The sequence below is a fragment of the Lithobates pipiens genome, unplaced genomic scaffold, assembly GCF_037356315.1.
Source record: "Lithobates pipiens isolate NorthernLeopardFrog02 unplaced genomic scaffold, aLitPip1_a1.2 Scaffold_10, whole genome shotgun sequence".
Classification (NCBI taxonomy): domain Eukaryota; kingdom Metazoa; phylum Chordata; class Amphibia; order Anura; family Ranidae; genus Lithobates; species Lithobates pipiens.
Window position 1 is genome coordinate 17,265,850 of NW_027507686.1, and position 27,065 is coordinate 17,292,914.

The 27,065-nt window shown below is 45.1% G+C and overlaps 1 protein-coding gene across 1 annotated transcript in view; it reads right to left on the reverse strand.

The window, feature by feature from the left end:
• Window positions 1-27,065, reverse strand: part of FHOD1 (formin homology 2 domain containing 1) — a 188,680-nt gene that overhangs the window by 97,080 nt on the left and 64,535 nt on the right.

Sequence of the window (27,065 nt, forward strand, 5' to 3'; positions counted from 1 at the left end):
GGATGTGTTCTATGGATTGCACACTATGGTGGATTTCGCTTAGAACTGTGTAGTTTAAAGAGAACCTGTCTAGGGGGTGCCCCCAAAAGTTTATGAAAGTGTGGCAACCTTGGGTTGGCCCGCTGTGATGACTGGCTGGGAGCCTTTGTGCTTTACCCCCCCGGCGCATCGGGAAGAGGATGTTGTGTGGCTTATGCTGTCTGCCCCCCTTCTTCCCTTCCCCCCCTTTCTCCCCTGCCCCCCCCCTATTTTCCATCTGGGTTGAACGGACCCTGTCGAAGCAAAATGGATGCATCTCTTGGAGTTCAATGAGTCTATGTATACTGCATTGTTTATGTTTGCAAGATACTATGTTATGTATTGCGTGGATTTTGTACCATCTCCTTCTAATAAAGACCAAGTTTCTTGTTAAAAAACTTCCTTTTCCAACGCTCTGATCCCAAGTTGAAAGACTGTTCAATGGTTTGAGTTTTGCAAATAAAATCCATTCAAGTGGAAAGAGAACCTGTCATTTTGTCCATCCAGGGCTCCTTCCGCACAAGCCAGTGATAGATGTCCAGCAGTCCCTCACCACACAGGCCTTTACCTCACCCAGTACAAAATACCTCGACCACCTTCCATGCGATAGTGATCGCTATGCCTGAATGTGACGGCGCCTCTTGAAATGTCTCTTTAAGCCCTTGTACACACGGTCGGACATTCCGATGGAAAATGTCCGATCGGATCGTGTTGTCGGATAATCCGACCTTGTGTGGGCTCCATCGGACTGTTTCCGTCGGAATATCCGACCAACAAAGTTTTAGAGCTGGGCTATAAAATTTTCCGACAACATGATCCAATCGGACTTTGTCCGATCGTTTTTAGAGAATTTCGATCGGACAAAGTGCCACGCATGCTCAGATCAAATTCCTAGACCAAAGCTACTGGCTACTAGCCTGAACGTAGTCCCGCCGTAACGAAATAACGTCATCACGTTCCGAACGATCTGATTTTCCAACAACTTTGTCCGACCGTGTATATGTGACAGCAGTTTCAGACAATATCCGATGGATTTTGTTGTCGGAATGTCCGACCGTGTGTACAAGGGCTAAAAGGCTAAACTACACGGGCAATTTTAATCTCTTTATTGAGGATAAAAATCCATCAAAATCCATCATAAGACCTCATGAGAACTCAGATTATGACGAAGCGAACCTTGATTTGTGAAACGTGTTAATCTTGCCATGCCTGCATAGAGGTCTCATGATGTCCTATGATGTATCTTGATGGATTTTTATCTTCAATAAAGTAATTATCACTGCTTCATACCTGGAAGTGCGGTCAACCTTTCTTGAACCATTGGCACTTATTCAGGCTGCGGAATGGACCGGCACCACATGGTTGAAGGGAGTAATCCTTCCCACCTGGAGCGGCACAGCTCCGTCTTTGTATCAGTTAATTAGAATCTCTTGCTAGGAGAGGCTTAATCACTTGCTGATAAGGGTCACTAGGCTAGTGCTACACCGGAGAATTTCAGTAGATCTATTGTGCTACTAAAATTGCTAAAATAGCTACACAAGCAGCATGCAGGAGCATCTTGTTGTGATCAATCACACATAATTGGAGCACTATGCGATCAGACAAGATTCAGCACTTGTGTAGCATACTCTATAGAAGGGGTCTACAAACATTCTAAACAGAGGGCCAGTTCACAGTCCCTTGGACTTTAGGGGGGCCGGACTGTGGCCACTGGGTATAGAAAATGACGTCAGTGGGAATCAACAATGCCCCACCTTTGGTGTTAAGTGGGAGGAATTGTGTCCCATCATGTGTCATTGGGTCCAATTGTTGCGGTCATTGGGAAGAATTGTGCCCCATTGTTCGTGTCATTGGGCCCAATTGTTGAGGCCATTGGGAGGAATAGTGCTCCTTCATTGGTGTAGGTGGGAGGAGTCGTGCCCCAACAATGGATTCATTTTGCCCAATTGTTGGTGACATTGGCAGGAATAGTGCTGCATCGTTGGTGACATTGGCTGGAATAGTGCTCCATCGTTGGTGACATTGGCTGGAATAGTGCTCCATCGTTGGTGACATTGGCTGGAATAGTGCTCCATCGTTGGTGACATTGGCTGGAATAGTGCCCCATCGTTGGTGACATTGGCTGGAATAGTGCCCCATCGTTGGTGACATTGGCTGGAATAGTGCCCCATCGTTGGTGAAATCGGGAGGATAGTGCCCCATCGTTGGTGAAATCGGGAGGATAGTGCCCCATCGTTGGTGAAATTGGGAGGATAGTGCCCCATCGTTGGTGAAATCGGGAGGATAGTGCCCCATCGTTGGTGAAATCGGGAGGATAGTGCCCCATCGTTGGTGAAATCGGGAGGATAGTGCCCCATCGTTGGTGAAATTGGGAGGATAGTGCCCCATCGTTGGTGAAATTGGGAGGATAGTGCCCCATCGTTGGTGAAATCGGGAGGAATAGTGCCACATCGTTGGTGAAATCGAGATGAATAGTGCCACATCGTTGGTGAAATCGAGATGAATAGTGCCACATTGTTGGTGAAATCGAGAGGAATAGTGCCACATTGTTGGTGAAATCGAGAGGAATAGTGCCACATTGTTGGTGAAATCGAGAGGAATAGTGCCACATCGTTGGTGAAATCGGGAGGAATAGTGCCACATCGTTGGTGAAATCGGGAGGAATAGTGCCACATCGTTGGTGAAATCGAGAGGAATAGTGCCACATCGTTGGTGAAATCGGGAGGAATAGTGCCACATCGTTGGTGAAATCGAGAGGAATAGTGCCACATCGTTGGTGAAATCGAGAGGAATAGTGCCACATTGTTGGTGAAATCGAGAGGAATAGTGCCACATCGTTGGTGAAATCGAGAGGAATAGTGCCACATCGTTGGTGAAATAGGGAGGAATAGTGCCACATTGTTGGTGAAATCGGGAGGAATAGTGCCACATCATTGGTGAAATTGGGAGGAATAGTGCCACATCGTTGGTGAAATTGGGAGGACTTTTTTTTAAAGTTTATTTACTTCTTGATAAGAAAATGTAACATAGCAGAACGTTCATACCCTGCAACCCACATAAACTGCTGACAGAAATTCATCAAATCAGACTTTGTCCAGTACTCTAAACTATCACAGCGCTGATGGGAATTTCTCAAAGCTGGCTATGGACAGCTGGCCCCACGTCAAAGGTGATCTGGAAGTCACCTGCGGCATGCCCTGTGCAGCATCATGAATTGTATCCAGTGCTGCTCGGCAAGGAGGTAAACGTTGTCAGAGCGGTGTTTACTTTGGCTGGGTCGGGGGAATAGTTGGAGAACACGCTGGGTGTATATTGTTTATTTGCTTTACGATCATTATCTCTTGGCCCAGAGCTTATCCAATGTCGAATGCTGGCTTGATAAAATGAAAACTAAAAACCTGGGCTATTCATAGCCGTGCCTAAACAATGGGTCTATTTCTGCAAAAGGCAGCCAACCACATTCAATTTCAGCTGGCGGGGCAAGTCTCTACAAGTCAACTACTATTTGATTGCTAGCAATAAATAGTGCTGCGACAATTGCGAGGTATTTTGTTTATGGAATATATACGCTGTAAATATGCCAACAGACATTACAGGACACCCGGCGGCCGATCCAAGTTTGTAAGGATGGAATCTCAGAATTCTTCTTTTCAGTCGTTTTTATTGAGTCTTCAAAAAGGGAAGGTAACGACAATGATGCATAACGCGTAAAGATGAACGAGAAGAGAAGAGGAGGAGGGTGGGTGGCGTCTCAGAATTTTTGAAAAGTAGTTTAAATGGGGAGGGGAGCAGGGACCATCACCGGTTCATCAACCGTCATCTTTAATCCATAGTTCCTCTTATTGGGGCCAGAAATAGGGGGGCTTCCACATGCATAAACAAATAAAAAAAACACACGGTGACCTTCAGATGAATGGAACTATTGCTAGCTATCAGAGGTACCTTTTGTGGAAGGCATCATCTATAAAAGGAGGAAAGAAGGTAGGTACCCAGGTACCCTCATATGCAACAGTAGGCCCCTTTGTTTTTAGGAAAACCCTTTGAGGTTGAGCTCAAGCCTGGCCATAGAGATGCAAGGGCGGACAATTGTGCAGTCATGGTCTGACTCGTCTGGAGGAAGGTCTACTAGCCAGAAGTCCTCATAGTACGTAAGCTGGGCTCAACCTAGTCTACACACTTTTGAATATATGCCATTACTAGATTTGAAGCCCAACTCCGGGGGGGGGGGGGGGGGGGGTTAACCAGATAGCTTATACTCACCTGATCCTCCGATCCAGTGGCCAACATCACTCACCAACGATCCAGCGGTGAACTTTGCTTGACATCCTCAAATCCAGAGCAGTTTATTGGGCTTGATGATATCACAACAGTCCACTGCACAAGATCACTAGACCATGGGGGGGGGGGGGGGGGTTTGGTCTAGGGCAGGAGCAGCAGGGACTGGCCTTGTGCTGGGAGGATCGGAAGATTTATTAAGTATATCTCCCTTCTCCAAACCTCTAGACCAGGGGTGTAAAACTCAATTTCATCACGGTCCGCATCAACATTATGGTTGCCCTCAAAGGGCCAGTTGTATCGGTAAGACTAGATGTCAAGAGCACCTCACCCACCCTTACATCAGTTATCAAGAGTTCCCACCACCATCAGAAGTCATAAGTCCCCCACCCTTCCTTACATCACAGTTTACCCCCCCCCTTACCTTGTGCTGCTGGGGGCAGAGCTGGGAAACAGAACGCGTAGGGTCTGGAGGAGGGCCAGAGGAGGGCTGGAGTCAGCTTCCAGAGTATGCTGAATGCTAAGACCAGGGGAAGCAGAGACAAGAGGGTGCTGCATATTTACCGAGAGGCACAGGATCTGTAGGAGTCGTCCTGTCCTCCTCTCTAAGGCGGGGGGGGGGGGGGGGCAATAGCTAAGGAGCAGCAGGGGACCAGTCTTCTGCTGGCAGGATTGGAGGATTAGGCAAGTACATCTCCCTTCTCCAATACCCTAGACCAGGGGTGTCAGAGGCTAGCCTCTTGCACAGAGAACCGCAGGACCTGGTGGAGGAGTTCTGTCCTCCTCTCTGCTATCAACTGCTTAGACAAAGTGGGGGCGGCGATGAGGGAAGTGCTGCAGGTATGAGGGCCACATGAAATGGCCTGGCAGGTCATATTCAGCCCATGGGCTTTGTGTTTGACACATATGCCCTAGACAAAGGTGAGCCGTTAACCTCTGTAGTGCAGGCACAGCCCCACTGCAAGGGAAAACTATATTAATAGAGCTGCACAATTAATCATGAAAAAATTGTGATCTCAATTCAACCCCCCCCCCCGGCCTTACATCTCTATTGCAGAGTTTGCTGATTCTTTCATATAACAAGTGGAGAGACTTATCTGCTCACTCAGCTGTCAAAAGAAAACATCTGGGCAGTCTGCCAAGTTTAACATGAAACATTGTAACTAACTCTTCTTTCTTAGATCAAAGGGATACATTTCTTTGTGAAAAAAATAAATCCAGGCAGTCTGCCAAGTTTTTAAACAACTGTAAATGCAGTAAGATTAACCACTTAAAGTCTAAATCTTTTTTTCTGACACTTGTTTCTTAAAAAAATAAATCATGAATGTGCCTAAAAAAAAATAAAACATTGGGACAAAATTTTTTAATTTTTTTTTATTTTTTTTAGCTAGAAAATTACTTGGAACCCCCAAACATTATATATATTTTTTTAGTAGACACCCTAGAGCAGTTATGGCGAACCTTGGCACCCCAGATGCTTTGGAATTACATTTCCCATGATGCTCATGCACTCTGCAATATAGTTGAGCATCATGGGAAATGTAGTTCCAAAACATCTGGGGTGCCAAGGTTCACCATCACTGCCCTAGAGAATAAAATGGTGGTTGTTGCAATATTTTACGTCACACTATATTTGTGCAGTGGTCTTTCAAATGCAAATTTCTTTGGGAAAAATTACTTTAATGAATAAAAAAGAAAAAACACAACCGGTAAAGTTAACCCCTTTTTGTTTTTTGTATAATGTGAAGGATTTTAGGTCGCGAGAATCGTGATCTTTTTATTCTAAGTAAAAAAAAAAAAATCATGATTCTCATTTTGGCCAGAATCGTGCAGCTCCAGTACAACATAACTACTCCTCTTAAAAGTCTGCAAACACATTCCTATTTACTATTAGCATTCATTATTATTAATGTCTACCTATCAGTACCCTAAAGCCAAGAGTCACATAATAAAATCAATGGTTTCTGTTAAAACAAACAATATAGCGTTATGTGCATTAAAATTTCCATAAGTCACGTTTTTTTGACAGTCATGTTATATAAGCCGGGTCAGTGGCCCTCAATCCAGACTACGTCTCGGAAGCAGCTGGAATTTATGGTGGAATTTTTATGTTAAGCCGTACTTCCTGTTTAGAAAGCACATTTTTCTTTTTTTGTACTGTGTTTTAAGAAGTATAAAAACATAAATTCAATAAAAAAATTAAAAAATTACTTATAAAACCCCCAAACATTATAATATATAGAATGTTTGGGGGTTCTACAAGTAATTTTCTAGCCAAAAATAATGATTTTTAACTTGAAACCAACAAGTGTCAGAAAAAGTTTTAGCCTTTAAGTAGTTAAACTTCTCTCATTTACAGACCGAAGTTCATTCCTTTGATCTAAAGAACAAGTTACAACGTTTATAGTTAGCTCAGCAGTTGAGGAATGTTGCGAAACTTGGCGGACTGCCTGTTTTTTTGTTTTTTTTACAGCCGTGGGCTTGAGCAGAAAACATAGAATCGGGAAAATGCTTGCGAGGGGGGTAAAGAATCGCGATCTCGATTCTTAACGATTAACCGTGCAGCTCTATTGTTAGGGTTTGCACATACTTTAATCACTTGCCGACTGCATAACTTAAATATACTGCGGCAAGGTGGCACTGCTGCACCAGATCACGTACCTAGTACGCAATCCCATACCTTCTGGTAAGGGGCGCGCACATGCGTGCCTCCGGCAGCCCGCTTCTGCTGTGATTATACACAGCAGGAGCTGATCTGTGGGTACTGCGGACACTGTGTCCACTGGCACCCACAGATCATCCAGCGCAGAGGCAGAACGGCGGTCTGCCTATGTAAATGAGGCAGATTGCTGTTCTGACAGGAGGGAAGGCATGGATCCCGTCTCTGCAAAGCAGGGACCAGGACCCATGTCTTCCCCTAGGTAAAAGCACCTCCCACACTACATCAAAACACTGACTAGGCACCCTTTGATCGCCGATGTTTAACCCCTTCCCAGCCAGTGTCATTAGTATAGCGACAGTGCTTTTATTTATTTTTTAACACCGATTACTGTATTCGTGTCACTGGTCCCCAAAGGGTGTCAGTTTGTGTCCAACTGTCTGCCGCAATATTGCAGTCCTGCTATAAGTTGCAGATTACTAGTAAAAAAATAAAAATAAATAAATAAAAATATCCCATATTTTGTTTGTAGACGCTATCATTTTTGCGGAGACCAATCAATATACGCTTATTGGGATTTTTTTTAATCAAAAATATGCAGCAGAATACATATTGGCCTAAATTGATGAAGCAATTTGATTTGAATTGATTTTTTTTTCAATTATTTTATTGGATAGGCTTTATAGCAGAAAGTAGAAAAAATTATTTTTTTTTTTTCTCAAAATTGTCAGCCTTATTTGTTTATAGAGCAAAAAATAAAAACCGCAGAGGTGATCAAATACCTCCAAAAGAAAGCTCTATTTGTGAGGGGGGGTTATTTGGGTACAGCATCACACAATCGCGCAATTGTCAGTTAAAGTAAAGCAGTGCCGTATCGCAAAAAATGTCCTGGTCATGAAGGGGGGGTAAATCTTACGGAGGTCAAGTGGTTAAAAGCAAGCCAATCGTTTTGCCCCAAATGGGCGTAGCACAGGTTTACTTTAAGATTTTTCTACAGACATGTAAGGTTATATTTGGGCAAATTTGTATGTTTTTGGGTTGATGGTGGAAGGAGAGAGAAGTACTCGCCTATCTCGAGAGAGATAATATTGACAGACTGGGAAAATCCATCATGGCCAATCAAATCCCTCTTGAGCAGACTTTGGCAGGTAGCATCAACCTATAACACCTGTGATTTCCTACAAACAATCTTTGTTTTACAAATAAAAATTTGAAACAACAAAGGATTCCCAAAGCACCAAGGGTTATCACAAGAGACAGCACAGCAGCAACAGCAGGCTGCTCTGATTGAAACTACAAACTGAGCTGTCTGCTAACGCAGAAGACACTGCAAGGAGTCATGTGTGTAAATTGCAGCTTGAGATAAAGAGCTTGGTAAACGGCCTGTTTTGCAGTTGACTTTGTCCGACTGACACTTCAGATTGAGCCATCCTAAATTAACGCTCCCCCGGTACAAAAAGAACCTAAATACTCACCTCTCTTGCTGCCCGCAACCTCTCCTTCTGCAACAGAAAATCGCCTGTTAAAGTATCGTTAGAAGATGACACTTCCTCCCGCTGGCCCTTATTAAGTAAAGGAGGCAGTGGTGACATAGAGGCCAGCAGATCGAACCACAAAGCGCAGAGGGAGGGAACCAGATAATGGGAAATGTTGTTACATTGTATTTTATAGTCTGGAACGTTAAAAAATAAAAATAAAAATGAATATCCCTTTTAAATACGAGGGACAGCTGTAGCCAAGCTCCTTATCCATAGTGTCATGGCTCGCTCTCCGGGGATTGCGGCTTCCCACAGTGACTCAAATCTTCTAAGAATACCACTGATGACAGGGAGAGGAATGAATCATAATACCCAGAAAAAAAATGCAAGTTCACTGTCCCTGTCTGGGAAGATGGACGCTCCTACCGACGCCAGATGCATTTAGGAGAACAGAAACACAATATAGAATTGCAGGCACTTGAAGATCCACCGAAAACCAGATAGCATGGCAACCTTTAGTGGACAACATTGGGCCACCCGCTTTGACTTTAACACACATTAAAGCACCTACTGCTTCAACATGCTTTCTTAAAGCTTGGCAAATGCCCCGAGTGTGTTGATTTTCAACTTGTTTCAAAGGGGCTAAGCAGAATCCCAAGTAGTACCCTCACTCAGCAGATCTCCAGCTTATTAGCACCCACATTCAGCTCATCCACTGGCTCAATAGTTCCCCTAGGTCTATCAATGCCCCACCCAGTAGTACCCACAGCTTGGCTGAACCCCTGCTCAGTGGCAACCCCCCCCCAGCTACCTGCTGATCCTCTTCTCTCTCCAGTCCCCAATCACCTTCCACTAGATTGCTCCCACACTGCGCACCATGTGTGACATGTTCTAGTTTCTCCTGCTCTGGTCCCCCAGTTCTGCTGATCCTCTGGTTTGCTGATCCTCCTTTCCCTCCGGGCCCCGATCACCTCCAACTAGATTGCTCCCACACTGCGTACTACGTGTGACATCTAGGATTCTCCTGCTCTGGTCCACCAGTTCTGTTGATCCTCTGGTTTGCTGATCCTCCTCTCCCTCCATCCCCGATCACCTCCCACTAGATTGCTTCCACACTGCGCACCATGTGTGACATCTAGTTTCTCCTGCTCTGGTCCCCCAGTTCTGCTGATCCTCCTCTCCCTCCATCCCCGATCACCTCCCACTAGATTGCTCCCACACTGCGCACCATGTGTGACATCTAGTTTCTCCTGCTCTGGTCCCCCAGTTCTGCTGATCTTCCTCTCCCTCCATCCCCGATCACCTCCCACTAGATTGCTCCCACACTGCGCACCATGTGTGACAATCTTGTAGTTTCTCCTGCTCTGGTTCCCCAGTTCAGGTGATCCTCCTCTCTCTCCGAGCCCCGATCACCTCCCACACTGCGCACAACATCTTCTAGTTTCTCCTGCCCTGGTCCCCCAGCTGTGCCGATCCTCTGGTTTGCGGATCCTCCTCTCCCTCCATCTCCGATCACCTCCCACTAGATTGTTCCCACACTGCGTACTACGTGTGACATCTTGATTCTCCTGCTCTGGTCCACCAGTTCTGTTGATCCTCTGGTTTGCTGATCCTCCTCTCCCGCCATCCCTGATCACCTCCTACTAGATTGCTTCCACACTGCGCACCATGTGTGACATCTAGTTTCTCCTGCTCTGGTCCCCCAGTTCTGCTGATCCTCCTCTCCCTCCATCCCCGATCACCTCCCACTAGATTGCTCCCACACTGCGCACCATGTGTGACATCATGTAGTTTCTCCTGCTCTGGTTCCCCAGTTCAGGTGATCCTCCTCTCTCTCCGAGCCCCGATCACCTCCCACACTGCGCACAACATCTTCTAGTTTCTCCTGCTCTGGTCCCCCAGCTGTGCCGATCCTCTGGTTTGCGGATCCTCCTCTCCCTCCATCCCCGATCACCTCCCACTAGATTGCTCCCACACTGCGCACCACATGTGACATCTTCTAGTTTCTCCTGCTCTGGTCCCCCAATTCTGCTGATCCTCCTCTCTCTCCGAGCCCCGATCACCTCCCACACTGCGCACCACATGTGACATCTTCTAGTTTCTCCTGCTCTGGTCCCCCAGTTCTGCTGATCCTCCTCTCTCTCCAAGCCCCTATCACCTCCCACACTGTGCACCACATGTGACATCTTCTAGTTTCTCCTGCTCTGGTCCCTAAGTTCTGCTGATCCTCTGGTTTGCTGATCCTCCTGGCCCCGATCACCTCCCACTAGATTTTTCCCACACGGCGCACATCGTGCGACATCTTCTAGCTTCTCCTGCTCTGGTCCCCCAGTTCTGCTGATCCTCTGGTTTGCTGAACCTCCTCTCCCTCCTTGCCCCGATCACCTCCCACTAGATTGCTCCTATGCTGCACACCACGTGCGACATCTTCTAGTTTCCCCTGCTCTGGTCCCCCAGTTCTGCTGATTCTCCACCGCTCAGACCTTTCCCTCTGGTCCCTGCTCACCTTCTGCTATAGCACTCTCATGTAGCACACCATGTGTGCCACCTGCAAGTTGCTCCACTCCAAACCCTTTTCACCTTCCTGCTACCCCACACTGCACACCAGATGTGACAGCTGCATCAGACACTTCCAGGATATATACATATGAACCGGAAGTGACTGCTGATGATGTCTTTCTGGTTCTCTTGTTGGTTTCCCAGTGCATCCTGGGATATCTTATACCTGCAAACCCTCCAAAACCAAGAAGCTGAATAAAAGGCCCTCAAATGCTTCAGTTGCTGTTAGCGAGCACTGTCATGGACTTCTATGGAGGCTTTGGAGACGCTTTGAAGCATTAAAAAAGCGACATGGGGGATCATTTTTGAAGCAAAGCAAAAACGTGTGACCAGGACTATAAGGTGACCATTTTATTTAGTGACAGGAGCTTTGATTGGCATTCAGGGTGCTGTAAAAAAGCCTAATGTCTTATTTTGAAGTGTAAATGAGGCCTTAGTACCTTGTAGCACTGGGAACCTGTGTTCAATTCCCAAGAATAACACAAACAGCAGAGTTTGTATATGGAACGCAACCTGGCGTTCTTCATCAATGTACCTAATATTTTGGAGACTGTCTTTGTTTTATAACGTAGAGGTGGCAGAAATTAGAATTGCAATGGGGAAACCACACCTCTGCAGACAACAAGAGATACAGAAAACCATGGACTTATCCAGCCCTCCGATATTCCACAACTGACCTAATTTTAGGTGGGATTAGGTTTTTAATTGAAAGGAAATAAATAATTTGGAGAGAGGCGTATCCCACATCAGTATTGGTGCATCAGGGAGAGGCGGTCATTGCGTGTGACCGTCTAAATGCAAAATCCCACGATCCATATTTCCCACAACATTGGGAGTGATGGAATGACTAGCTGATACCTGTAATTATGTGTTGGATTAATACACTGCCTCCATTGTATTCTGCACACACGCAATTACTAGCAGTCAGCAGAGCGTGCAGGGACCGCGCGTCAGGTGGGACCACGTCTAATATTCCTCCCTCGGTGCAATTATCGCCAAAAAGGAGAAAGCTACTCAGCACTTAACTATACATGGGAAATGCCTACATAGTCCTCTTACCGTGACAAACCATCCCAGGTTTAATGGGCGACTATACAGAACATGCTGTCATAAGACATAATATGGTCCAGGGAGATATTCAGTCTGTCTGTATAACATATAAAAAAACATCTATAAAAATCTTCTCAATCAAAATCTATTAAGCTTGGTTCACACTACTGCGGCTGCGATTATGCAGTGCGAGTTGGTTGCATTTTGGACGTGGTTTGCATATTATATGGGGCCAAAACTGCACTGGAATCGCACCGAACTAGTACAGGAAACTTTGCCAAAATCGCACCATGCTGGTTTGCAGTGAATGGACACCATTGAAAACAATATGATTTTCATTGTCATTCGATTTTGTGCGACTGAAAACACATCTGAAATCGTACTAGTGTGAACCAGGCCTTAAAGTAAATCAAGTCATATAAATCAATCTGTTTATCCATCCATCTATAAGAATCAAATCAATCTACCTACGTCAATCTATCTAAATCAATCAATCTAGCAGTATCAACCTATGTATCTATATCAATCAATCTATTTAAATCAAATCAATCCATATCTCTCTACCTAAATCTATATCAATCTATACAAACTCATCCTATCACAACAATGGCGACTGAGAGGGATTGTGGCTGTTGCGTGCTGCACGGTCCACAGGCCTGTTCGTTGTGCGCCGCACTGTCCGTAAGGCCTGTTCGCGCGCCGCACTGTCCGTAAGGCCTGTTCGCGCGCCGCACTGTCCGTAAGGCCTGTTCGCGCGCCGCACTGTCCGTAAGGCCTGTTCGCGCGCCGCACTGTCCGTAAGGCCTGTTCGCGCGCCGCACTGTCCGTAAGGCCTGTTCTTGCGCCGCACTGTCCGTAAGGCCTGTTCGTGCGCGTGCCATGGTGTCCGTAGGCCTGTGTGTACGTGCCGGTGTCCATAGGCCTATGCGCACCGCTGTGTCCTTACACTGCTGACAATCTGAGGACTCCTCTCCCCCCAGCTGTGTTTTCTTGACAACAAACCAATATCAGTTTCTGTGTGGTAAAAACATGGCTGCCACAGGTGTTTCCGATGTCAGGATTGTCGATTTCCACGGCTGCCACGCAAGGAAGACAGATTGCGCTTCCCACGTGTCTCCCTGACATGTTCATGTCTGTCACAAAGAAACACGTATACAAAAACCTCTCTTTAGTCACGGAGGGCAAATGATAGTTGTGGGTGGACTAAACAAGCGGATATGAAGCATCATCTGATCTGAACAGCGTACCTTCTGTCAAAATCAATTTATTATTTTATTTAATGAGTTAGTTCACCTTTACCAAAAATCCTTATGCAGATAATGGGTGTCTGTAAATAAATACATGGGAATACTTCCAGGACATTGCTAAGTGAAATCTAGTCATTACTGCTCAACCCCATCACAGGAGCCTGTGTGCACGCGCCGCGGTGTCCGTAGGCCTGTGTGTGCACGCGCCGCGGTGTCCGTAGGCCTGTGTGTGCACGCGCCGCGGTGTCCGTAGGCCTGTGTGTGCACGCGCCGCGGTGTCCGTAGGCCTGTGTGTGCACGCGCCGCGGTGTCCGTAGGCCTTTGTGTGTGTGCACGCGCCGTCCATAGGCCTTTGTGTGTGTGCACGCGCCGCGGTGTCCTTAGGCCTGTGTGTGCACGCGCTGTCCGTAGGCCTGTGTGTGCACACGCCGCGGTGTCCGTAGGCCTGTGTGTGCACGTGCCGCGGTGTCCATAAGCCTCTGTGTGCACCATGGTGTCCATAAGCCTAAGCACACTGCGGTGTCCTTACACTGCTGACATTCTGAGAACTCCTCTCCACTCAGCTGTGTTTTCTTGACAACAAACCAATATCAGTTTCTGTGTGGTATAAACATGGCTGCCACAGGTGTTTACGATGTCGGCATTGTTGATTTCCATGGCTGCCACCCAAAGAAGACAGATCGCACTTCCCACGTGTCTCCCTGACATGTTCTGTGATGTCTGTCACAAAGAAACATGTATACAAAAAACCTTTTAGTCACGGAGGGTGAATGATAGTTGTGGGTGGATTAATCAAGCGGATATGAAGCAAGGCTCGGTACCATGTTATCTGAACTGACCGGTGTTCCTTTTGTTTTTAGGTGTACTGTCTCGTTAAGGCTGAGACACAACACACATCACTTTGCTTCACACAACAACAGCAATACATACAGTCTCTTGACACTCACGGCTTCCAGCATGTGAGGATCTGGAACAGCGTCATCCGTGCCCGCATTCTCCACCAGCTGTAACGATCTGGGGTGATTATACTCAAGTGGAGTATGCACTTTTAGGAATACTGGTCAGTCCAGGGCGTGGTAGCCCAATTTTATTTAAACAAAACAAACTTCACAGAAAGTCTTCCCTCGCAGGGGTTTCCACCATCATTGCATACCAGAAAAACTTCAGCCTCCCGGCTCACTCACTCTTACTTAGTCAAACTCCCTCCTGGAACTTACGTTCTCAGCTGTGTGCTTCTTGGTCGCAGGCCACATCTGACTCCAGCAGACATACAGGCTCAGATTCCTAGAGACTGTCTGTCTCTCTTTCGTGGACCGATCTCCACCTGAAAGCCCCCCCCACCCCCCCGACTCCTACACCAGGCCACCTGCCTGTAGAGTGGAGCTGTTCCCAAGTGTGAGCCCTGAGCTCTCTTCCTGAGGGGGAATATAAACCCAGCCCGCAGGTGTGCAATCATCATGCCTGTCTTTGCAAAAAATAGGCTGATGGTACCAATATACACCATGACCTGGGGGTCGCTTCTCCTAAACCTGTATAGGTAGTATTTTGGTAAAGGTGAACTAACCCTTTAAGGCCTCACTCACTGAAGCGTACCAATCCATACACCCATGCGAAGGGCTGTCTTCCTCCACACAGGATACACAGGTGTTCCATGCAGCCTGCTGAAATCAATGACAGACTGCGTTCTAATCCATGTATCAGACCCACAAGGATTTACACTCCGGGGATGCACTTGGAGACCCATGCAGGTCCGCCTGTCATTTGAACAGTCTGCATGCATGGGACTGCACCGAACTCCTGTGCATGCTTTGCGGGTGAGGATGGCGTGTCGCACAGGTGTACGGATTGGTACTGCCATGTGAACCCGGCCTAAAAATGGAATTAAACTGAACTAGACCGAGAAGTGCCACTGAACTAATTATATACGGCAGTTGAAAATGAACATGACTTTAGGCCTCGTCCTTGTCACTCCGGACAGACATAGACAAGCCAGCTGTTGTTCTATGGATGCGGCAGATACCCTGTAATATGAACTCAGAAGATCCCAACACACTATACTGATCCGTTACAAGGCACTGGTGATTAAAAGTACACACATTGGCATAGGGCAGGTCACATAGTGCAAAGGTCAATGCTGCACATAGTTATTCCATACAGCCATGCACGGACACCTGTAGAGATGGTGAGGTGCATCCAGATGCTGCTGTTGCCTTATTGCAGGAATGAAAGTGGACCTGAACTCAAAAAGTGAAGATTTGTTACGCAACATGGAACATAAAAACTTGTGAATTGTGCCCACAGCAGTGTACGTTCCATTATGTGAGGGTGCCTAGGCATTCCTGTACCAACAGCCATATATCAGGATATCTGCAGTGTGTTCTCAGGCACTGCTACCTCTGACCGCTATTCTTCTGAGAGTTAAAATTAAAATTGGTGACGTCACTACTGTGCTGCTCACTGTTCTCCTTGCTGGAGATTCTGACACGAGGAAGCAAAACCATGCCTCGACCAAGATGGCCGCCTCCACACAGAGGCAAAGTAAAACAGTTGTATGGCACAAAGGCTGGCTGGAGGGTGGAGTATTTGGAGGGGGTGATCCAATAAATAAGTATACTCTGTGGGTAGCTCAATTAGATAGTCCATCCTACTGAAGGCTGCAGCACCTCCATTTCAGAGTTATGGGTAGATCTTCTGGTACTTGTTCACTGTAAGAGAATAATGGGACAGGGGACGTCACCATCTAAGTGTAGATATTTTCTAAATCGCTGGTTGCACTGGCATCCATGCACCCATCCTCTTCCTGCTACCAACTCTGCATTGCCTGGCAATGCTTTCCTGCTGAACTCTGTTACACAGCTTCCAGACTTTAACCGGCAGCTTCCCAGACAAACTCTGCAGATGCCCGCTGGACTTACTGTGCCAAATCTCTTATTTTATATAGGTGAGTGTAACTGGTTTTTATCCATTGGTTTTAATAAATATCTACACTTAGATGGTGGCGCCCCCCAGATCATTATTCTCTTACAGTGAACTGTGCAGAACAAGGCATGGCAGTAAAGGGAAAAGATCAGCACCAGGCAGATCACATATACTACTGGTGCTTAAAACTTTGTCTGCCTTTTGCGCACAGCTTCCACAGCGCTGCTCCTCTTGAACAGGTCACGAGCTGGAGACCCAAGTAGGGTGCAGACTTGAGAACCAGAAATTATTAATAGCAGCAGTGGCCATGGAGGTGGCACAGAGATACAGAGGAGTCTTGGGGAAACAGGATACCTGTTGGGACCGGGGGACAAGGCCAGTGTGTCCGCTTGTACAGCAATGGTGAGTCCTTAGAAGGGACAAGGCACAAAAGCCCAGGAGCCATCTTGTTTTCACCAGAGTTTCCAAAGGTGGACTTGGGTTTTGCTGCAGATGAAATCTAGGTTGTGGCTCTCTAACTCACACAAGTAGAGAGCTGAAAACTTGGGGAAGAGCCCTTGAAGCGGGGAGATGCTGGGATCAATGGTCTGTAGGTAACACAATCCAAGATAGTAGGAATCCACAGAATAACACAGGGGAGGAAAACAGTCTAAGCCCCTGTACACACGGTCGGAGATTTCCACAACCAAATCCGTCGGATTTTGCCGGTCGGATCTTGTCTGAAACTGTTGCATACACACGGTCGGACAAAGTTGGCGAAAAAATCTGATCTTTCAGAACGTGATGACGTAATTTCGTTACGATGGGACTACATTCAGGCTAGTAGCCAATAGCTTTGATGTAGGAACTTGATCTGAGCATGCGTGGCACTTGGTCCGATCAAAATTCTCTACACATGATCGGAGTATGTCCGATCAGCCCAGTTGGTCGGGAAATATTTCCAACATGTTGGAAAATTGGGTCCGACGGATATTCCAATGGAATCAGTCCGATGCATACCACACACAGTCGGATTATCCGACGACACGGTCCGATAGGATACATTCCGATGGATTCTCCGACCGTGTGTACAAGGGCTAGGAGTGCATGGGTGCAGGTACAGGATGCGTGCTCAGGGATCACAAGGCTGGAAGCAGACCAGAGTACATAATGATCACTGGAGAGTGTGGTGATTTGGAAGATCCCCCACCCAGACAGCAATCAACTGGCACACATCTGCTTGATCCATGGACAACAGATTGTCCATTATGGCCAGACTGTCCAACGTACTGGAGCTGCACAGGTGCACTTTAAAAACAGACTATGATAACCGCCTGAGCAGTTGCTATCGCTTGTTTGTGTTTATGACATGGTCATTCCAGAGGTCTCGCTGTGTAGATATGAAATTCCCGACATCCTGAGTCATGATACCAATTACTCCAGGAATGGATTAGAACATCAGATCAAATTCTGAGAGCTGTCCGGCTGAACCGGCCAAGATTCAAAACATGTATGGGCAGGCTAAATGTTCCCAAGTTAATCGATCGATCAACTTGCCAGCCTGCTGGATTGTACATGTGATTATCGCTAGCGGCTGGTATAGCATTCAGGCAATAATCACTGTGTTCACCTGGTGAGGATGGCTTCCCCTACCCCTACCAGGAGGATACAATGGCCTGACGGCAGGGATTCCCCTTTGCTCCATCTATTGCCGGCTTAACTCTCCTAGACTCCTTTCCTCCTGGCAGAAGGAGTACAAAAAAAAAAAGCTTGACACTTGTAAACAAACAAAAAAAAAAAGAACGCGTCTAGGCGTGCCAAGCGTTTAGGCGTTAATTTCATTAAAAAAACGCTTAAAACTTGTAAATATAATGCGTTTAGGCGTGTCAAGCACTTGGGTGTTAATTCATGTCATTGGCCAGAATAAAAATGTATTCTGGTCCTTGAAATGAATTGAAGCTCAAGCAATAAACGCAAGTAGAGTTACCACGAGATTAGGCGTGTTTACAAGTGTTCTGGCAGTGGATTTGTGTTTTCCTGCCTCCAAACGCCTATCTGTGTGCATGGACACATAGCATAGCATGCATGTAATAGAATGTATAAACAACGGACTCCATATTAGGATAAGGTAGAAATTAACTTTTTGTGTGAGTGAGTTTTGCCATGGTCAGCTTGACTAGCAGTTTACATAGAACCACACCATATGAGATACTGTGGTTAAGCCAAATCTTGGAGTAGCATCTTGTGTCAGCAAGTCATCAGTTATTTCTTGTTATCTAGCCAGCAGTCTAACCCTTGATAAGAAAGTACTGAGTTTATAGCCCTTATGCCGTGTACACACGACCGGACTTTCAGGCAGACTAGGTCTGACGGTCTTCCCAACGGACTTTCGGCAGACTTCCGACGGACTTTCCGAACGAACGGACTTGGCCACACACAATCACACCAAAAGTCCGACGGATTCAACCGTGATGACGTACGACCGGACTAGAATAAGGAAGTTCATAGCCAATAGCTGCCCTACCATCGGTTTTCGTCCGTCGGACTAGCATACAGACAAACTGATTTTTCGACAGGACTCGAGTCCATTGGAAAGATTTGAAACATGTTCTAAATCTAAAGTCCGTCTGATTTTTCAACAGCAAAGGGCCGATGAAGCCCACACACGGTCAAATTGTCCGACAGATTCGTTCCGTCGGACCTTTGCTGACGAAAAAGTCCGGCAGCATGTACACGGCATAAGACATGTATTTTTACTGGTATATAAACTGTTGTACTCAAAGGCAGAGAGCGGTTGTTGCAATATTTTATGTCACGCAGCATTTGCACAGAGGTCTTTCAAATGCACTATTTAAAAAATAAAAATAAAATAAAAACAGTAAAGTTAGCCCATTTTTTTTTTTCGTCCAAAAGTTTTGACTACCTGTTTTTATTTAATATATAGGTTTATTTTTTTTAATCTAAATCATACATACAAGTAAACTGATTGGAGGTTTGTTATGTTTAAATGTAAGAAATTTTCTGTATCACTTATGAAGACTGCTTTCACACTGGAGCGGGCAGGCGTTGATGGTAAAACGCAAGTTTTAGCGGCTCTTTACCATCATTTTAGCGGTGCTATTTGGCTGCTAGTGGGGCAAATATAACCCAGCTAGCGGCCAAGAAAGAGGTTAAATGCGCCCATGAAGCACTGCTGCCAAATCGCATTGCATGCGCTTCGGCAGTGGTGCCCATTCATATCAATGGGCAGGAGTGGTGGAGGAGCGGTATACACCACTCCAAACGTGCTGCTTGCAGGACTTTTTTTTTAAGATCCTGCCAGCGCATCGCCTCAGTGTGAAAGCACTCTGTCTTTCACACAGACTGCAGGGGAGCCATTTTGCAGGCACTTTACAGGCGCTATTTTTAGCCCAAAAGCGCCTGAAAAACGCCCCAGTGGGAAAGGTGTGTTAGATCAAGGGGGATTAAAAAAAAAAATAATAATAAATAAAAAAGGGAAAAAATAAATAAATAAAATAAAATCGGCCTAACATATCAGCCCAAAAAAAATCGGCATCATATATCGGCTATCGGCCGCCATGATTTCTAAATATCGGCATCGGCCAGAGAAAAACCCATATCGGTCGACCTCTAGTCAAGATGCATAATTCCTTTCAAAGAGAAGCAGAAAATACATCCAGTGTGCATGAGCCCTAAAGATGAAAAAGCAGTAAAGAACCTTCTTTTATATTGTTTATTCCAAAAACGTGAGACATATGCATGCTTCCATTGCAGGCCTCTACTTCAGAAAATGCTGGTCTCCTGGCTATCATGCTGCCCGTCTCTAACCCGAAACAAGCTTGCAAAAAAATAAAAAAAAAGACTAATGACTTTCAACATCTCCATACTTGTTCCTGGTCATTAAGTTACTAGGCAGGTGCTGAGGTCAGAGAGACAAGGAGGTCAGCAATGGCAGCCCCACATTTCTCTTTAAAGTGTGCTCGGTGATAAACGATCGGGGATAACAGAAACGTGCAATAAAACACCCCCCAGCCGAAAGCAGAGATCTTCCACCAGGCAAATTCTGCATAACTGAACGCAGACAGCGCTGGCACCTCGCCACGCAGAACAGATTGTGTAGAAGATAAAATAACTCTTCCATGGAAGGTTTGCTGACTCGTCCTGTCATCAGGTCCATGTCCTCCTATTACACATGACATGCTGAACATATGGACAACATAACGGACTCCATGTGGACATAGAACAGCGAGAAGGCAGCAAACGCTGCGTGTTATAAACCCAATTGCTAAAACAGCGTTACTCAATCCATTTTTAAGTCGAGGCACCCTCTAAAATTATGCAAAACCTCAAAGCACCCCAGGTCTAAAATTTTACACACAACCACCTAGACAAACAAAACAAAAAAAATCAGAAGCCCCCCCTTTACATCAGAGCCCCCCCCACATCACATCAGGGCCCTCTTTACATCATAGGTCCCCCCCACATCACATCAGGGCCCCCTTTACCATAAGAGTCCTCTCTTCAAGTCAGAGGACCTCATATCACCACAGAGCCCCCTCAATAACGTAGTCAGAAACCCCCATCATATCAGGATCCCTCCTTAACAATAGAGTCCTCTGGCTGCATTCACATCTGAGCGTAGCGGGGGTTTTTTCAGCATTTATTGGCGCATTTTTAATGCACGAATTTTGTCCTGTTTTTATGAGCAATTTCCATGTTTTTATAGAGAATTTTTCAGCTTTGCCATTTTTTTTCATTAGCCAATAGAGAAAACTATTATCTGTTGCATCATTTTTTGCTAGCTATTTTAGCTTTTATTTCCTTTTTTATTATAACTATTTATTTGTTATTATTTCTTCTCCTTAGTGTGTACCCCACTTCACCCTATGAGAAAATTGTTTTTACTCGTTGCATCACAGTACATGGGAACCGAACAACAAAAATTGTTACGCAAATTCTTACAAAAATTCTTGTATGACAAAGGCTCATTCTGTTGTTTATTATTTCTGATCATGCGCAGTCTCTATTCAGATTTTTCTTGTATGTATGAAAATCGCACAAAAACAGTACACATTAAAACGAAAATCATTCCTTCTGTTGCCGTACGAGAGAAATTCTGGAGTATGTCCGTTCTGGGAATTTTCGTACGAAAATTCTGAATTGGTTGTCAAAAGTTGTGTACACTACATGAAAATTTTTTGGATGAAAATGTTCACCCGATTTTCTTATAGTGTGTACGAGCCTTTACGCGCCCGCCGTGTACAGCATGACCGTGCCCGAGGGACCCGGGACTTGATGTCCGCCTGTCTCCTGGCGATCGTGTCACGGAGCCGCAGAACGGGGAGATGTAAACAAGTCCCAAAATAGTGTCAAAAGTGTCCGCCATAATGTCGCAGTCACGAGAAAAAAAAATTAAAAAAAAAATTATTGCAGATCGCCGCCATTACTAATAAAAAAAAAATTATTATACAAATTCCATAAAACTATCCTCTATTTTGTAGACGCTATAACTTTTGTGCAAACCAATCAATATACGCTTACTGCATTTTTTTTTTACCAAAAAGATCTAGAAGAATACATATCGGCCTAAACTGAGGAAAGAATTAGTTTTCCATATATATTGTATATATATATATATATATATATATATTTTTTTTTTTTTTTTTTTTTTATGGGGATATTTATTATAGCAAAACGTAAAAAATATCCAATTTTTTTTTTTTCAAAATTGGAGTTTTTTTTTTTATAGCGCAAAAAATAAAAACCACAGAGATGATCAAATACCACCAAAAGAAAGCTCTATTTGTGGGGAAAAAAGGATGTCCATTTTGTTTGGGTGCAACATCGTACGACCGCGCAATTGTCAGTTAAAGTGACGCAGTGCCGAATCGGAAAAAGTGCTCTGGTCAGGAAGGGGGTAAGATCTTTTGGGGCTGAAGCGGTTAAGGGATTCGAGTTAAGGTTAGGATTATTATTTCATTTTTTGTTAGGGTGCTACTACTACTACTACTTATAATAATAAATGTAAAATAAATAAAAATAATCAAATAAATAAATTCAATAAATAATTAACCCCTAACCTTAACCTGTAACCTTTAAAAAAAAAAAAAAAAAAAAAAAAAAAAAAAATTATATATATATATATATATATATATATATATATATATATATATATATATAATTACTAAATACTAACACAAAAATTATGAGGTTTAAGTGTTTATTAATTTCTTTTTAAGGTTAGGGGTTATTATTTATGTATTATTACATATTAATGTATTCTATTTATGATTATTTTCAGTTATTTTTGTATTTATTTTGCATTTGTTCAAAAATTACTACTATTTTATTTTTTTTTAAAAATTTTATTTGAGCAGAAAATTGCACAAAAACACGCAAATGCTCATATAAAAAAAAAAAAAAAAAAAAAACACAAATGGCGCGTTTCCATTCTTTTCTATAAGAATTAAAAAAAAAAACACGCCACAGACGCTCAAATCTTTCAGATTTGAGCAACAAAAAAAAGCTGCAGAACTTTTGAGATAGAGGCGCTTGGCTTCAGGCACTTGGAGTGGAGATGTGAACCAACTCCATAGAGATTGATTTTTATTTTTATTTCTCCTCCAGAATTTTGTAACTTTGAGCTTCAAGCTACAGAATGCTGAGATGTGAATGGGGGCCCCCAGGTCAGAGGGTCCCCCTTATCATGACAGAGCCCCTAATCACAGAGACAGAGCATATGGGGGGGGGGAGATACTGCGGGGCGGGGGGGAGGGGACTGGTCTAGTGGTATGGATGATTACATTTTCTTCTTTGTGCCCCCCCCCCTTCCACCTAAACAAGCAATTAACCCTTGCACCCTTGCAGGGCAGGTGCAACCCCACTTGCAAGGGATCACGTTAAAGCAGGGGTCTCAAACTGGCGTCCCTCCAGCTGTTGCAAATCTACAAGTCCCAGGAGGCCTTGCAAGGCTGACAGTTACAAACATGACTCCCACAGTCAGAGACATGATGGGACTTGTAGTTTCGCAACAGCTGGAGGGGCACCAGTTTGAGACCCCTGCGTTAAAGTCTCCTGGAGTTGGGCTCTTTTATACCACATTGCATCACCACCATAACACGTTATAGCATTCCGTTACCCTCAGCAACCTACTGCTTAGCAACTGGAGAGAAAAGTCTCACTGGTTGCTATGGGACACAAGAGCCTGACCCCCCCCCCCCCCCCTCACGTTACAAAACAGAGAAGAAGTTATCCCGTCAGGACAGATAGACATTTTGCAGAGTCCCCGGACGCAGCACATAAATAGAAACCTCAAAACATTATTTCTTTCCATTTCCAACGCACACATGCCTTTCACATATTACTCATAAAGCTAAAATTAAATGCAGCGGCTCGCCAAAATATTTGGTAACACAAAGCAGCAGCTCGACCCCCCCCCCCCCCCCCCCCGCCGGTAGGATTTGCAGGACAGGAGGGATTCCCGTCCTGCAAATCTTAGGGATGTCTTTTTAGGGATGTCTTCATAGGGATGTCTTTTTAGGGATGTCTTTTTAGGGATGTCTTTTTAGGGATGTCTTTTTAGGGATGTCTTCATAGGGATGTCTTTTTAGGGATGTCTTCATAGGGATGTCTTTTTAGGGATGTCTTCATAGGGATGTCTTTTTAGGGATGTTTTTATAGGGATGTCTTCCTAGGGATGTCTTCAGATGTCTTCTTAGGGATGTCTTCCTAGGGATGTCTATCTTCCTAGGGATGTCTTCCTAGGGATGTATATCTTCCTATGGATGTATATCTTCCTAGGGATGTATATCTTCCTAGGGATGTCTATCTTCCTAGGGATGTCTATCTTCCTAGGGATGTCTATCTTCCTAGGGATGTCTATCTTCCTAGGGATGTCTATCTTCCTAGGGATGTCTTCCTAGGGATGTATATCTTCCTAGGGATGTATATCTTCCTAGGGATGTATATCTTCCTAGGGATGTCTATCTTCCTAGGGATGTCTTCCTAGGGATGTATATCTTCCTAGGGATGTATATCTTCCTAGGGATGTCTATCTTCCTAGGGATGTCTATCTTCCTAGGGATGTCTATCTTCCTAGGGATGTCTTCCTAGGGATGTATATCTTCCTATGGATGTATATCTTCCTAGGGATGTCGATCTTCCTAGGGATGTCGATCTTCCTAGGGATGTCGATCTTCCTATGGATGTATATCTTCCTATGGATGTATATCTTCCTAGGGATGTCGATCTTCCTAGGGATGTCGATCTTCCTAGGGATGTCGATCTTCCTATGGATGTCGATCTTCCTAGGGATGTCGATCTTCCTAGGGATGTCGATCTTCCTAGGGATGTCGATCTTCCTAGGGATGTATATCTTCCTAGGGATGTCATGTACACTCTTGCTGGAAGACAGAAAGTTCGCTTATTGCCGGCAAAAGTACACGATGTTCCCCAGAGAGAGTGAACCCTTCCCCGCCATCATGACCGGGAGCTGATGAGGGAAGGAAAGAATTTGGACAGGTAATCGGCCTCCCGAAGAGGCCCAGTGGTGTCATTTCAGGCGCTGGCTCGGGATCAGAAATAACAGAAAATTGAGCCCATTCAGCACTTTTAGGGCCCTGCAATTAAATCCTCCTTAAAATCCACCAAGAGTATCATTATTGAGCCGGCCGGGGGAGGCACCGAAACCTGTAATTTGGGTGAATGCCACCAGGCAATCGGGGAAGGGGGGGAGGGGGAGAAGTCTGCCAGCAAGGCTTTCCACACAGCATTTCCCTATAGAAGGTTAAAAGGGAAACTTTTTGCCGAAAAAAATAAAAAAATAAAAATCTTGAGCCAAGAGTCTATCTTTGCTATAAGTGTAGGCCATTTATGTACCTCATGTAGCCAGAATATTCCCAGGTTGCTGCTACAGACATCCCAACCTGCAACAACTCATTTCAGGGAGGTGGCGCTTCGCGCCCGCATTTGCTATAAGCTGGGCAGGAAGGTGTTAAAGAAGAATTCCAGGTAAGGATATTTTATACATCGATATATTGATCCAGCTTGGACCAATATTAACTATGCATATGTCATACCTATGGGATTCCTGAGGAAGTTGGAAATCACTTTAGTAAATACCGCTACTACTCCAGTGATCTCCTCTTGCTTCTGGGCCCAGCTGATTGGCGATGTATGACAAGCTTTAGGCCAGCCTTTCTCAAGATTTTCAACACAGAGGAACCCTTGAAATAGTTCTCTGGTCTCGGGGAACCCCCTGCTAAAAATGAGAAATCTACAACTCCTGATACATTAGTGTGATGGTCAGTGGGAAGAATGGTCCTTACATTTGTGGTCATTGGGAAGAATTACCTCCTTACAGATAGCTAAAAAGATCAATGGTGTCGATGGGAACTTATCTGAGAATCATAAATTGCCCAATGCTGTTGGAACCCCTAGCAACCTCTGGAGGAACCCTAGGGTTCCACGGAACCCTGGTTGATAATCACTGCTTTAGGCTTTCACCGATCCTTCAATGGAACTCCTCACATTTTTTTTTTTTCATTAATGTGGACTTTATCAGATCTGGTAGCATTCGGTAGTAATATAACGTCTTCCAAAAAGTGAGCATGCTGGCATTCCCTCACGGGAAACCACTTCCCAGGAACAAGGCTAAACAAATATTGAGATAAAAGGGTCGTCCATATTACTTGGAATTCCCATTAAGGATGAATCCTAAGTGAGGGCTTGGCTCCTTTCCTGCTCCTGAGTGTCGGATGAAGGCCCGCCACGTAGTCCTATAACTCCTGCCTTATAAACACCTCGCAGTTGGTAGGAACAGAAAGTAAACAGTTTACTTCAAGCTGTGTTGATGGGAACCGTGATCAGATACAACATGGTCAGAATGCGGCTTCAGAATCCTAATGGAATTCGCTTGTTACCAGATACGTCCCGAGCCTAAATGGGCTTTTAATGGCATTTTATAAAGATCTCTGACGCTTTTCACTATAATAAGGCAAGCGTGGTATTAAAGCGGTAGTAAACTAATGTAAAACTCATACCTACGGGTAAGATTATAAAAAATAGTACCTATAGGTATTGGTGAACATCTCCCAAACTTGCCTCATAAGGTAGATATTCACATGGGCTCCAACTGATGACACCACACTCAGCGTGCCATGACTACAGAGCGCACCGCGCCGTGGTGACGGCACTCCCGCAGCACGACACATCTCCAATTCATCTCCCTCATTAGGAAGATTTCCCTTAACTTCTTGTCTTAAACACTCAACTGAAAGTCTTTTCAACAGAATATCTTTCCAATGTCAGATATCCTCTCTTACACTGGACATACACGGTTTGAAGTTTTGCCGATTCCTGATGAACCAGTCGAAATTCACTCAACGCTTGGCCTCATCAGTGGTGTCCCTCTCTACTACCCTTGATTGAAAGATCAAAGGAGCAAGGTGAAAAATTATCAGCCAAACAGTGCTTGCATCCAATCAGATTGCTGCATTTTGACAGCTGGCGGGATCCGCTGACACAATACAACAGCTGTAGCCAGTACGGTACAGGTTCGTCCAGCACCCAGAGCAAGGATGAGGAATGCCGTTCCTCCCAGGCTGCTAAAGCATGAGGTAGAATGGGTGCACCGCCCTGCTCCCATTCTCTGACCCCCTGCTCCAGTGGCCCATGGTCGGCACGGAGTGTGCACTGCACATGCATGGCCACTGGCTTGCTTTCTCGCAGTTAGAAGGTAGTTGCACATGCATGGTATGTTTTGCATATCAGCTATGGGCAGACGGGGTGAAGTGTGGGCATGTTGGAGTGTGGTGTGAGAGCAGACATGAAGTTGCCAGCCACTGATCTGGAGTGTGTCTGCAATGAAGCGGCCCTCCTCCC